The 15,532-nt window shown below is 35.2% G+C and overlaps 1 protein-coding gene across 22 annotated transcripts in view; it reads right to left on the bottom strand.

Moving 5' to 3' along the window:
• EMC2 (ER membrane protein complex subunit 2) overlaps positions 1 to 15,532 on the bottom strand; it is a 345,419-nt gene that overhangs the window by 273,000 nt on the left and 56,887 nt on the right. For 7 of the 22 annotated variants that reach the window (XR_013997055.1, XR_013997056.1, XR_013997057.1 and 4 more), the window contains exon 12: positions 9,891 to 10,101. The exons of the other annotated variants lie outside the window; for them this stretch is intronic. The gene's annotated coding sequence lies outside the window, so the exon portion shown is untranslated. The remainder of the gene's footprint in view (positions 1 to 9,890; positions 10,102 to 15,532) is intronic. 22 annotated transcript variants of the gene reach the window in all.

Below are 15,532 nucleotides of genomic sequence, written 5' to 3'. Positions count from 1 at the left end.
AGTAGAGAACCTACCTTTTTGTCTCTGTCTCTGAATCGTGATCATAGAAGAATGTTGATTTATTAGCAACACTCACATCCTTCATCATCACATCTACTACACACACGAACTCGGTGTCTTTAGAAAATTCATTTAACCTCTCAATACCTCATTTTTTGATACCGTGTAATGGGGTATGAACTCAGTCATATATCCATTTCTACATTTTGTTCTGGTAGCTGTAACTCTAAGACTTGCTGCCATTAATGTTCACCTTACCTTGGTTTTACCTGCATACAAACTGGACTTCAAGGGCACGCATTGATTTGCCCTGGTCCTATAAAGCCCTAGAAATGGATTTGACCAATAGATGCCACAAAGAAAAGATTGCTATGAGAAACAGACAGTGCATGGCATTAGCAGACAAAGCAAATCATTTAGCCAAATACATTTAAATCCATAGGCCAAACCTGGGCAGCCCAAATGTTTCATGAATTTCAGTAGCTGAGTGACTCTCTGAATTTGTATGGTGTGTGTATGTGTGTGACCTTCTTGCAAAGGAAGCCCCCACGACCCCTCTACCAAAGTGCAAACAATCTCCCTTGTGTGCCGGAGGCCTAGATTGTTCAGGGCTACCCTGAGATAAATTCGACAACAGGTTGTGGAATGGGGCACCTCTGGAGGCTGACAGGCTAATAGACCCTAATCCTCACAATGCTCCACATTAAAATTCCTTTGAAAAAGGCACTCCTGAAAGGGAAATAACATGTCCTGCAGGGAGAAACCCAGGTAGACAGTGAACTCTTTCCCTCATAATTTTTCTTACTGGTCTTTCTGATTTTACAGCATGATATGTTCTGAACCTTTTAGTAAAATGGAGGTTTCTCATTTCAGCCTAACTGCTGTTAATCTGTTCCAAATGTGAAAGTTGCAAGTAAGGTCTGGTAACCATCGCCGCATTGAGTTGATAATAGGAATAGAGTTGATCACCATCTGTTTTGGTTCAGAGTACAACTTGCTGCCTAATATTGCAGAATTTGAGTTGGAAGACCTCTGCATTTCATGAATGCCACAAAAAAGAATTTAAAACAGCACTCCCCAATAGTCAGATGTCCTTATTTATTGCTCTATAGGTTTGCTAAATATGGAATATCACATTACTAATTTTGGCAAATTCCAGGGTACATAAACAGGCCAAAACCTCTTAACATAAATTATGCCAGAGCTGCCTAATGATAATTTGAAAAATTCATGGTGCTTGTTTTCCAGAGTTATGACAGAAAACCATTTCATAAATAAGAAACAAAATTTGAAATCAGTTTCTTATTGCAAGTCTCCCTTACCAATGCTGCTGTTTCAGATCTATGAAAATATACTTTCTCCCACCACATTATGAATAAATTGGAAAATCTGATTTATCTAGAACTACCAGTAATTTTCAAAATGGATTCTTGACTCAAAAGGAAACATTTCACAAGTTCTTTACAATTTCAAAGTTCTAAGTATTAGAATAATCCAGCAACAATCTAGCTTTATAAAAAGGAAACTTTCTTCTAATTATATAAAATTATTACTAGGCATTATATTTTCTGAGAGTCCAGACAATAAATATTAATGACAAGGACCATGTCAATCTATTTTCATTTTCTTTCCAATGTTTTGAATTATGCCTGGCACATAGGTGTTTACTTACTGAACAGAGCCCAAGAGGCCTCCATAAGAAAAGTAACAAGTCTTTGAATAACAACTTCCTATTTGCTTGAAATTTCTTCCCTTTAATCAGGGCATTTATAAAAGATAATCAAAGAATGTAAACTCTCCATAAACAATGCAATAGCATGCAATGCCTCGCTGGCAGGAGATCCCAATTTCCTGAGCACACATTGCTCATTTATTTAGGGAAAGCATGTCCCAAATCACACAAGCAAGACAAAGACAGAACTCTCCTTGACAGACTTATTTCTTTATAAGTAGAGGATATCTCCAGGCACTCCCTCTACTGTAGGAAACAAGATTTATTTAGATATGACTTTCTCAATTAACTGTGGCTTCAGGAATTCTTTCTGAAATTTTTGCCCTAGTCCTCCAACTTTTTAACTTTATTAATAAATATGTCATTTCATTTTGACAAGATAGACTTTCTAATATGTCCCTGTTAAATACTTCTAAATATCCAATCGCTTCTCGGCCTTTTGGCTAAGATCAAGTGTAGTAAATATCCAAAAGCCAATTCCTTTAATTAAATGACTTGAATATAATCACAGATTTGCAAGACAAGAGTAGAAGTCATCTAGTCCAGCTCTCTACATCCATTGAAAGCAGAACCTTGTGAAAAAGTATCACTCCTATTTTTTAAAAACCTCCCAAGTAGATTTTAAGAGCATCCATTGAATGACTGTCCCAGAATCCTCTTAGATTAAAGCATTTCTTTAAACCTCATTTTCCTTCTATACCTTCTGGCCTACCTATCTCCTACAAGACCAGCTCTTGTTTCCTAGCCAAAGGCTAATGTCTGTGAACTATGGACTGGCTGTTTTTTGTTTTGTTTTGTTTTTTTAACAGTAAGACTTCCATAAGAGCAAAATTGAGGTGAAAAAGCAAACCTATTCCCTGTTCCTTTTTTTCTCCATCCTTCTCAATCTTCCAACTCCTTTCTTTTCTGGTTCTGCACATCATATCTCAGAAGTCTATTGTGTATTTGCTTTGTCACCCATCAGACATAACTCTGCAGAGAGAAAAAGTGCCTCTGTGGCACATTATAACTTGGGCCAATAAATCCCCACTGTATCGAGAAAATTCCTTTGTACCGTGATGAAGGCACCTTCTAACAGCCAAGAAAGGAAACACCAGTCCACATGTGCACCTTAAAAGAAACTTCATGTACTTTGTTTTCCCTTTCCATCTGACAGCCCTGCAATCTGGAAGCTAAACAGAAATGGGTCTGCTTAGTACTTGGAAAGGAGACAGTTAGAGAATGCCTAGTACTGTAGGCTTTCTCTCCTCCCGCGCCCCCCTTACTCATACTCCCACCTGCCCGAGCATTGTGGTGGTGAAGAAAGCACACTGAATTCCTGATAAGCAATACAGTGATTCAATAACCTTCTATGAATTACAAACCTTCACTGTACCCAAATTACAGAACAGATTTTTAAAATTTTCTTCCAGCTCTAAAAGTCAAAAAATAGATTTTTGTGAAGAAAGTCTATTTGTCCATATTGTTAAAAATTGGGTATGCTGATGGGCGATTGAACTTGAAGAAGAAAGTTAAATGTATGCAACATTGAAAACACTCTGAACTTACATTCTCCTTTTTACCCACTGCATTGGTTTGCTCTGAGTTGTAAACCACTCTGCCCATACAAGTTCTACATCATCCTCAAGACCTAATTCAAGTCTAACATTCTGCCTAAATCCTAATTGCTATAACCTCGGTTAAATACTCTGTCCTCTGGATATTATACCCAAAGTCTTGATCGTATGATTCTGGGTTTAATTATTCTCTATTTTTTCATGTGTTAGTCTTATCCTCTCATCGAAACTGTCAACTCCTTGACAAGCTAGATGGGAGAATAATTAAACTACTCTTAGCTTTGGTATTATTCCTTCATTCACCACATCTAGCTGTGTGGCCCTGAGCAGGTATTTGAAATTAACTGTGCCTGAGTTTCCTCATCTCTAAAACAGAGCTAACAATACTAAGCTTACTTGATTTTGAGGGCCCAGTAGATAATCAGAAATACTTGAATCAATGTTTCCTTAATAATTTAGAAAGATTTTTAAAGAATTTCAGCCTCATAATTATATTAAAAAAAATAATTCTAGCATTTTAGATCTAAGGATAGGATAGTCAGGTGACTTAATGTAGACCTTGCTTGAGATGTTGATGATTTAAAAAATCTCTCTTAACAATTATACTTACTTTCTCTCTGCCTCTCTCAAATAAAAGAGGAGAGCCAAAGAGAGTTTTACTTGAGCTTTGGTGATTGTTTCTATTACAAACAGAGTAGAATTTATCATATCTTCATTTTATGAATTGAATATGTCTGCTGAAAATTCGTAAGAGGCAAAGAGGGTACGCAGAAAGAAGCTGTATGTAGAAGGTAGGCAAGGGTTCAGATACCTCAGGCTTTTGATACTCCATTCAAAAGAGGGGTGAGCAGTAGGATTATAGATACCAACAAATGAACATAATTAGGGTAGGTCAAAATATCACTCCTTTTAGCTGTCCTTTCTTCTGGTGTAATACAGAATACTGTCCTGGAGGTAATTCTCTAGAAAATTTTTCATATTTTCTCTTTGAGAGTAATAAGACAAAAGCAAATGGTAAGGAAGTTTAGTAATGCCCTAACCGGTTTGGCTCAGTGGATAGAGTGTCGGCCTACGGACTCAGGGGTCCCAGGTTTGATTCTGGTCAAGGGCATGTACCTTGGTTGCGGGCACATCCCCAGTAGGGAATGTGCAGGAGGCAGCTAATCGATGTCTCTATCTCTCATCGATGTTTCTAACTCTCTATCCCTCTCCCTTCCTCCCTGTAAAAAATCAATAAAATATATATTTTTTTAAAAAAAGAAAGTTTAGTAAAAACTTGCTTACTCGTAAATGTTAACAGTGAGATATAAAGAAAAAATTGACAAGCTGGAAGAGTGTTTTCTGCTTGTGTGAATGAATGATATCACTCTGTTGGTTAATGAAGATAAAACCCTCACTGTAGCTCCTGCAGGAAGACCACAAACAACCGGGCACTTTGTTATTAGCATCACGTATAAAACATGTGGAAAGAACAGCAGGCGACAAAACCAGGGGCACTTAGGATGGCTCTTGAAGTACGCACCACAAGATTCCATCCCCCAGGTGGTGGGACTAAGTGCTGCTGTGGTTCAGCAAGCACATGACGAAAAAGCAGTGCAATGTGAGGAAATGACTACAGAGGAAGGAAGGATTTGTCAGCAGCGCAACTGGAAAAGTAATTCTCCAAAAAAAAAAAAAAAAAAGGCTTGGCTTCCATGTGAATTTAGCTTGGATCTGAAAAGAAATTGCCTAAGATTTTCTGAATGCTGGCATTGCAGGAAAGGCATGTAGCTCCACCGGCAGTGCCAGCCTTCCTACCCACTCGTAATAGCTCAGGTTGAGGAAGATGATTCTGGAAAAGCTGTTGCTGCTCCTTTGATTTCGTACTGAATCCTGGAGTCTAGAGATTTTAAATGCATTTGGCTAAAATGAAGAGAACCCAGATCACATTACTCATGATTATCCAACTTTAGAGAAGAGGATTAAGGACAAAGATAACCCAAAACTATGACAGGAAAAAGGTCACTCATCCTCCATACTATTGCCAAAGTGATCTTTATTTATTTTCTTTATTTTGAAATTGAAATCTAGTAAAATTTATTCGTTTGGGTCTGCAATTATATGAGTTTTGCCAAATGCACAGCATCATGTGACAACCATAGTGTGGGTATTGTTTTAAACCCTGCCCCCTGCTCAACAACTTCCAATGGTTCTTAATGGCTAATAGGTTAAATCTAAATTTGGTAGCATGGTATGAAGGCTCATCATGATTTGGTGACTGCCTATTTTTCCAACCTCAGCTCTTACCAATTTCTCTCTGATACCCTGCAGACTAGCCATACGAAAATTCTTGTACTTAACCTGAACTCACCTACTCATTTTATGAATATATATAAAGGAATGAATCCAATAGATATGAATGGCTATTTTTATGAAATTGTCTGCTGCAGCATTATTTAAAATAGCAAGGAGGGAGAGGAAGAACTGAGAGAAATATACAACAATAAATAAATACTGAGGGAAGGGAAGAAAAATAATAATTAGTCGCTTGAATAAGTAGTTTTTTTTTAAAATAGTGGTTATAAATACTCTGTAATAGCATATGAAGTATATAAACATAATACTTTGGAAAAACAAAAAGAACAAAAAACTGAATGTTCATTAGAATTACAACTATGCAAATATGTGGTTATGGAAAAACAATTAGAAGGAAAAATGCCAAAAGAATAATAGAAATTATGTGACAATGGTATGATTGTGGGTGGCTTTTTACTTTATCTTCCAAACTTTCTGTAGCAGTGCTAAATTAGTAATAAGTGTTTTTAATTTACTATTTTTTAAATTACTTTTAAGAAAGACTTTTAGTTGTCCATCTTTTGAGGTAACTAGTTCAAGAGGAAAAGAGCTTAAAACCAAGATGAAATACAAGTTGAAATATCTGCATTTTATTTCATTCACCACTGTGCTAGGCACTGTGGACATAAAGATGAATTAGATATAGTCTCTACCTTCAAAATTTTTCAAATGTATCAGGGAAAACATCTTCCAAATATATAGCTATAACAGTGTTATGAACCCGATTATTAGTATGAATATGTAATGTGACACTTAGAAAAGAGTGATTAAGTCAGTTCAGCCAAGGAAATCTTCACTGAAGAGGTGGCATTTAAATAGGACTTTGAACGCCCAGCCATTGTGGTTTAGTGGTTATCATCAACCTATGAACCAGGAGGTCAAAGTTCAATTCCTGCCAGGGTTGCAGGCTCGATCTCCAGAAGGGGGCATGCTGGAGGCAGCCAATCAATGATTCTCTCTCATTATTGATGCTTCTATCTCTCTCTCCCTCTCCCTTCCCCTTTTAAATCAATAAAAATATTTTTTAAATAAAAAATAAATAGGTCTTTGAAGAACAAGTAGGAGTTCACCAGGTAGAAAAGAGAAAACGTAAGCAGACAGACAAAATCGGAAAACTAATAGCATAGTAGCAATAGACATAGTGGCTGAAATGATGGGAAATAAAAATGGAAACTACCATATTGAACACTTAAATTCTGAGCACTATAAATAGATTATAGCTAATTTAATCTTCACAAAAGTTCTAGGAGCTGAACACAGTTATTGCTTTATCATTACCAATTTATTGACATGGAAACTATTCTTAGTAAAGTTGGGATACCTGCTTGAGCAATCACACAGAAAGTGGTAAAGATGACATTTGCATCCAGGTCTGTGGGTGACCCTAAAGTCCTACCTTTACCCACCAATAATTACAATTCCGAATCAAGAAAGGACCTTAATGGTCCTATCAAGAAAGTCAGACTTAATTCCATAAGAAATTCAAAAGAGTCAAAGGTTGCTAAGGTACCTTGGGAAGCTAGAGAGATTGGAAGACCAATTAGGAACATAAAGCAATCACTTAATAAAGCTCTGAATGAAGGAAATAAAAAAATGAAAAGACATTCAGAATCTAGAGGTATTTCAGAGGGAGAGCCTTAAAGACGATGAAGGGGAAAAAAAAGGTTCAAGGTTTCCATTTTGGGGATTAAAAACAATAGTAAATAAATTAACCAAGAAAAAGTAGACAGGTATAAGAAAAATTTTTTTTTAATTGGGGCAAATTGAATTTAAGGTTTCAATAATACAGCCCAGTGGCATTTTATTAGGCAGTTAGAACCACAGCCCATGGACAGAATTATACTTTCTTCTGGTACCCTACATGTCAGATGAAATTCTACATTGGAAGATTAAGTTGCTTCCTTCCTTTATTTATTCACCTGAAATGTAGACCAATTAATATAATAATATCATTTAAGCATCTATAATTCCTGGGGCTGAATTATACCATGATGTTGAATATTATGAAAATTATTCAGAGGAATAGATATAAAATATGTAAAGCAATGACTTCAGATGGCATTTTAAAAGCCTGTGAACTCACCGAAGAGATGAGAATAAAATTGAAATTGTTAAATAAAGTCAATAATACAATAAAGTATTAAGTCCTAAAGTTACTAGTATATGCTTTAATACAAAATATTATCAAAACTAATGAGGGAGGACTTAACTTTTCCCTGAGGCAGAATAGAGAAGTAAAGGAAAAGCATCCCAAACCCTTCAAATAGTAGGCCAAGAAGAAGAGTCAAGGAAATTCTCACGAAAGATTTTGAAAGAGGCAGTGAAAATCTTTCTCCAGCACTTTATTTGGATGAGAAGTCACTGAAAATACCTAAGAAAATTCATGATAATGGCCCAAGTGGTTGTAGCATTACTAGTAGGAGTGGTAATACATAACCATTACTTTAAATCAGTACCTATCATCCATTCAGTACTTTGTATGTACCAAGTACTATTTATAATTATTATATGGTTAATTATTATAACTTTAGAAATAAGAATTACACAAGCTTTTAAATTCATGAGTGTTAAAGAAGTGAAGGATTAACACAACTGGAGAAAGAATCCAGCTTTTACTCAAAGATTAGAAAGATGGATAAATACAGCATATTCCTATTTTTCTGCTTTCCCAACGTAATTCGATCCTGTTGTTTTGCTCACCTTAGATCCACACAAACACAGACATGGGTATTTTATTGCCACTGAGCTTTATCCTTAACACAAACTTATGGTTGAGCCATAGCTTTTCCCCCCAAAATCAGTTTTTCTCTTAGTTAAAAAAAAAAAAAAAAAAAAAAAAAAAAACCAAAAGAGCTAGCTAGATGCTTCAACACTGAAGGAAATTGATTTGCTATAATCCAGACAGAGGGGGAAAGCCAGGAAATTTGGAAAGCTCGGCCATTTTAGACCACACCCAGTCTGCCACACTTAGGTTGTGTGACTCCTGTTTGGCAATTTCCAGAACAGTTACATGCCCCATACAGATTCAGCATTTAAGTCTTAAATATGTGTGGCCTGAATTGGCTCCCACCAGCTGACTATCTTATTTCAAGCCGTCCAAATCAGCCACAATGTTAAATATCCTTCTAACTAAAGCATACTGAGCTGCAAAACTGCCAACAAAGCAAATGGCAGGAGAATGGGGCTCAGGCTTAAAGATGCAGGAGCTAGTTACTGCCTCAAGTCAAAGAAGAAACTGGATTTGTAATAGATCTTCATTTGATTAAAGGGAAACAGAATAGTCCTAAAAATTCAGCAAACGCCATAGCAAATCAGAGCTATGTTTGGAGTTTTAGGAAGAGGGGTCTAATCAAACATATGGTAAGCTAAGAAGTCATCTTTCACAAAAAGTATAAATAAATCAGATTCTACCTCTTACCTCAGGTTCAAAGAATTTTAGGAACGTTGAATTCTTATAATACTAACGAGTTTGTTCTTTTGGAATTTAAATTATTTTAAAAGTAGTGCTGTGTGGTATAGACTATTTTCTATAGGCAATATACCTTCTGTTATAGAGCAACGTATTTTAGCCATATTGGGAAGTAAGGCTGACCATGATTTGAGGTTTTTACTGTTTAGTCTGCAGTCCGAAACTACAAAAGCTTTCTGTCTTCTACTTTTAAAAGGAAAATATGAAGCTTCTTGGTCTATGTGAAAGTAGAAGATTGTATTTTTAAATATATAATTCAGGTTCTAAAAGACATTTATCTGTTCCAGATCCCCTTTGATGTGATTAATTGCTTTAGATTTGTCTACCTGACCTTTTTATTTTAATTGGATTTATTGGGGTGACATTGGTTAATAAAATTATATAGGTTTCAGGTGTGCAATTCTATAATACATAATCTATATATTGTATTGTGTGTTCAGCACCCCAAGTCAAGTCTCCTTCCATTGCCATTTATCACCCCTTTACTCCCTTCTACCTCCCCGCACCCTGCTTTTGTCTCTGGTGATCACCATACTGTTGTCCATGTGTATGAGTTTGCTGGGGTTTTTTATGTGTTTTTGTTTGTTTGTGTGTGTGTGTTGCTTAAGCCCTTTACCTGAACTTTTATTGCAAAAAGAAACAGTCCTAGATTAAAGAATCAAGAGAAGACATACTTCAAATGAAAGGGATCAATAGCTCCTACTCACTCTACAAAAATCCTGATCCTCTTTTGTCATTTGTTCGTTAGAAATGAAGGTCTAATAAGTACAAAATAACATTTAAATGGTAATATACTTACTCCTTTTATTCCTTTTCAAAAACAAGGCTCTGATGGAACATTTGTGCTTCTAATATTTTCCCCTCCCCTGGCACATAACCAGCTTGCTATTTTCCAAGCGATATTTCATTTCAGGGCTTTGTTACAAGGCTCATAATCTTATTCATTTCCATGTTACCCGATTGAATAACTTAGTTGAGTCACAGCAATGTTTTAAGTGTTGCATCAAAACCTACAATTAAATGAAACTTTAATGAAGCTGCTTATTAATCTTGTAATAGGTCATCATTTACATTTATGCCACAAACTCGTAGTCTTTTTCTTTTATTCATATTTCTAGACTCTTCTATTTGACAATATTCTAAATCAAGTTATATTTTAATGTGCACAAACAGAATTTCTATGAATTACCTTTCTACCAAATCTGGCTAAGTGGCAATACCAAAGTAGAAAACACTGATTGCTTTTCAGTATATATATTCATGTTACTAAATTAGTTTTTCAAAATGTTTTAACTTTTCTGAAAGAGCATTTCCATATGTCATAAAAAGCTAAGTGTGAGATTTTTTTACATAGCAAAACTTCTATATACCTGAACTGAGCTTCTTTTATTTTCTCTAGTTAATATGAAATTCTATACAAAGAAGATGCTGTTATGTTATGATAAAGAATCTCTAAATAAAAAATTATTCTTGGGGGGGAAAGGGGTGTGGGAGATGCGGGAAGAGACTGGACAAAAATCGTGCACCTATGGATGAGGACAGTGGGTTGGGAGTGAGGGCGGAGGGTGGGGCGGGAACTGGGAGGAGGGGAGTTATGGGGGGGAAAAAAGAGGAACAAATGTAATAATCTGAACAATAAAGATTTAATTTAAAAAAAAAAATTGTGTTACCTGTTACAAAAGAGAAATGTTAAATAACACTTATACCCTTTCTAAGTTCTGTAAGTAAAATTAATAAAAGTATTTTTTATTTTAATCACCAACAAGAACAGAATCTAATGGCCAGAATCTTAACTTTATTTTCGCTTTTGTTTTTTTTGCTTTTTTAAAATTTGTTTCTTTAACAACTGTATTTTCAATCACACTTGAGGGCACTATTTTTCCATGTGTATTTTTATATGGTTATGTTAACAAACATTTATTCTTATAAACAATTTTTAAATTTTTATCAAAGTTTTATTTATGATTCCAGTTTGGAAGATAGATGGAATTACAGATATGACTAATATAAAACCACATAACTCCATGTAGCTACAATTTAAAAGAAAATACATTCTAGAAAAGAAAAAACTACGGAGACAAAAGATCAGTGGTTGCTAGGTAGCGGGGGGAGGTGACAAACAAGCAGAGAACAGAGGATGTTTACGACAAAGGAAATATCTATATAACATTATAACAATGGATATATGTCATATATTTTGTCCAACAAAACTATAATGCAACACCAACAATGAACCCTAAGGTAAACTATGGACTTCGGGTGATAATAAATGTACCATTCTGGTGAGAGTGTAAGGGCAGGGACCTATGTACCTTCCTCTTAATTTTGTTATAAACCTAAAACCCCTCTAAAAAAATTAATTCTTTAATAAAAATACATTTAGAATTTATTCTCTTAAGAACTTTTAATGTTGGCATTATTGGAGGTGTTCTCCCCCACCGCCCTTTGCCTATCTCCATCCATCCCCGCCTCCCCCTCCCTTGGCCTTCACCAAACTATTGTCCGTGGCCATAGGGTATGCATATATGTTCTCTAGCTAATCCCTTCACCTTCTGTATCCAATCACCCCCCCCCCTCCTCTCCTTGGGCACTGGATACTGTTCCATGTATCCATGCTTCTAGTTCCATTTTGTTCATCAGTTTATTTTGTTCATTAGATTCCACATGTTAGTGAGATCATATGGTATTTATCTTTCTTACAGGTAACTTTCAAACTCAATGTCAAAAAAATTATAATAAATTCATGTGCTAGCTAGCCCTTGTTTACTTCCTAGAAAACATTATATGATTGAGGTAGTCAATGTACTTGTAAGATCTCAGTCTGGTGCTTACTGTAAGCAAAAATCTGTACTATTCCTAACCCTTAGGGATACCAGGAAAAAAAATGAATAAAAGACACAACACTAACAGCATAAAGCACAAGTCATCTGTGAAAGAGACAAATATGTCTCCTTAACGCCACAGAATATGGCTTTGCTTCTTCTGGATGCTAGAAGTGGCACATCAAGGCCCTGCCACATGTAATGCAGAACACTTTCTTGTTGCAACTCTTCCTTTAACTTTTATTATGTCACCCTCTTCTGATTCTTTCTGGCACCTCTGGATATTAAAGAAAAGGAATGCTGAGGAGAAGCATGAGCTTTATTTCAGATCTTACTTTCACTCATCATTGCTCCACCACTTACTAAGTGACTGTGGGCAAATTATTTATCTCTCTGCGTTGCAACTTTCTCATTTAAATTAGTGTACGTATGCAATGAGATAAAGTATGTAATATCATTCATTCATTCCATGGTGATTACTCTGTTACATTTCCTTAGTTCTCTATCCTTTACTATATTTTTCTTCTTCCACCCCCCAAATTTTAATAAGCCTTAAATTCAGTCCCTAACTTTTTGCTCTCCTATTCTCTTTTTCTTAAGAATTGAATGGAATCCTATGCCTACATCAGTTCCTATTTGGCATTTCCCAAATAGTAATTCTCAAGGGTCCACAAGGTTTTTTGAAGAGATCATAATGTTCAAGTTAACAATGGTATCTGTTTAGTATCTACTTCTTAAAATGTTAATAAAAATCATGTGTAGCTATCCACCTAAAATGGAACACTTGGAAAGGCTGGGAGTACCAGTGCTGTAAGAATGTGCGGTGACCATCAGAAATCAGAGAAGGTGCTCCAGATACAGTCGCTGTCCTTTTAAAACTCACCCGAGCACTGCTAGTCAGCAGGAAGGTACTAATCATTACTTAGTTTTAAATCGTCTGATTTGGATCTCTTATTACCTAATTTATACCAACAACCAGTCATTGCTTAAAGAAAGATAACACAAGAAAAGGTTGAAATACATAATAGTGATGAATACAAACACAATAAATATGCCAATTTTCCTCAAAATGATCTCCTCTTGATCCATTAGTTCAATCTGTCTGATGAAAATTTATTAAAAATGCATCCTTTGTTTTTTGTACCTCAACAGATAATACTAACAAAATAAACTATAGAGGTAATTATATCCAATTTGGCTTTATTTTAATGTCACACCTGTCAGAATGGATATCATCAATAAATCAACAAACAAGTGCTGGCAAGGATATAAAGAAAAGGTAACCCTCATGCACTGTTGGTGGGAATGCAGACTGGTGCAGCCACTGTGGAAAGCAGTATGGAGTTTCCTCAAAAAATTAAAAGTGAAATTACCTATTGAGCCAGCAATCCCACTTCTGAGAATATATCTAAGAAACCTGAAACAATAATTTGAAAGAGTATATGCACCCCTATGTTCATTGCAGTGTTATTTACAACAGTCAAGATCTGGAAACAGCCCAAGCACCCATAAGTAGATGACTGGATAAAAATGCAATGGTACATTTACTCTATGGAATACTACTCGGCCAAAAAAAAAAAAAAAGGAGAAGGAAGAGGGGGAGGGGGAAGGGGAGGGGGAGCGGGGAGGGAGAGGGAGAGGGAGAAAGGGAGGGGGAGGGAGAGGGAGAGGGAGAGGGAGAAGAAGGAGAAGAAAATTTTATCTTTGTAACAACATGAATGGATCTAGAAATTACTATGCTAAGTGAAGTAAGCCAGTCAGAAAAAGACAAGCACCATATGATCTCACTTACATGGAATCTAATCAAAATAAGTTTACAAACAACATAAAACAGAAGCATAGGTACAGAGAAAAGACTGACAGCTGTCAGAGGAGAGGGTGATTGGGAGCCTGAGTTAAAAAAGGTGAAGGGATTAAGCAAAAAATAAATATGCATTTTTTTGACATACAGACATGAACAACATGGTAATAGCTAGAGGGAAAGGGGGGTAGGGGCAGATGGAAATGGGCAAAGGGGGAATAAATGGGGATAGAAAGAGACTTGACTTTGGGTGGTGAGCACAGATGCCATATGCAGATGATGTTTTATTGAGTTGTACATTTGAAATCAGTATGTTTTATCAACCAATATCACCCCAATATATTCAATAAAATTAATTAATTAATTAGTAAACTCACAAGCAAATTAAAAAATAATTAGATTTTATAATTATTTAATCTAATTAAATAATAATTAGATTCCATATTGCCTTCTGTTTTATAAATACTGACACAACCAGAGTATCCACTTATAATAAGGTTCCAAAACCCATAGATATAATTGTCTAACATAGCTGGGTTTTACACGAAGTTCTAAGTTAACTTAGTAGATATTTCATTCAACTTTGCCTCACAGACAGCCAGTATTCACAAAATAAAATAAAATAAAATACATAAATTATAATAAATCTAATCTACAAATCTATAAATTACAATAAATATAATTTAATATGTTCACATTAAGGAGTTAATTGTTGGTTCTTTATATTAAGAATCACTATCAAGAAGGTGCTTCTATATTCTTAATGAAATAAGGTACTTCTTTGTATATTTGCAGATAACCTTCAAGAACATAAAATATCCCAAGTTTATGTGGTAGATATAGATGGGTTTAGAATATTGGCTTGAGTTTAATGTGCACGGACTCTAAAACATATACTGAAAGTTGTTTTTTCTTTTAAAAAAACCTCAGATATTGAGTTTACTTTTATTTTCTATTCTATTATTCTCTCTTAAAAGTTCATTTAAATTTTCACTTGTTTTTAGTAAACAAAAGTTTATACAATGATATTATTGATAATGATGATTTTCCTTTGACTAAAATCAATCAATATATAAAGCTTGATTCTACAGAGGCTAATGTCAATTGACAAGACATTATATTTAGTTTTTAACTTTGGGGGTTTTATATTATGATGCAAAGTTATTAAATGCAAAAATGGTCAATGACAGGTAGAGTAACTATGGCACACAACTGCAGTTGTACTTGGTGTTCTTGGAATATATGGGTCCAAGAAACAAGAAGCTACTGCTTCCCTGCCAAGAAGTCAAGTTTAATTTGCTTTCTTTTCCCCTCCCTCTTCAACTGGCTGAAGTACAAGTTCCACTGCAAATGCAACAACCAGCAAACACAGATGCCATCATAAATACATACTGCTGCCAAGTAGGAAACCTTACATTGATGAATAACAGAACTCCCCATAGCAACGGGAAGATATTCTGAGCAGCATATTTAAATCTTGAAGCTCTATTATAAATAAAATGCATGCATTCCTTATAACTAAAAAATAAGTTAATTTAAAAACACTGACATTTACTATTACTCAATGGCTAATTTTTCTGTCTAGTTCATATTCTTAGTGAACTGAGAAATTTTATAAATCTTTCATTCTGAACTTCTGCAATACATAACTGTGATCAAGGAGACCTTGCTATGCCTTAAATAAAGTTTGCCATACTCAATAAAATAACAAAAACCACAAACCGTTTTCAAACTTTGCTAACAAAATTCATAGTCTGATAAGCTAATTTGGGTGTTTAAGATTTACCAACTGAGTGACCCTCCTCCCCAGCATCAGTG

The sequence above is a fragment of the Myotis nattereri genome (assembly GCF_964212035.1).
Source record: "Myotis nattereri genome assembly, chromosome: 17".
Classification (NCBI taxonomy): Eukaryota; Metazoa; Chordata; class Mammalia; order Chiroptera; family Vespertilionidae; genus Myotis; species Myotis nattereri.
Note: the sequence above shows the minus strand (reverse complement) of the source record. Positions and strands in the feature narration are given on the sequence as shown.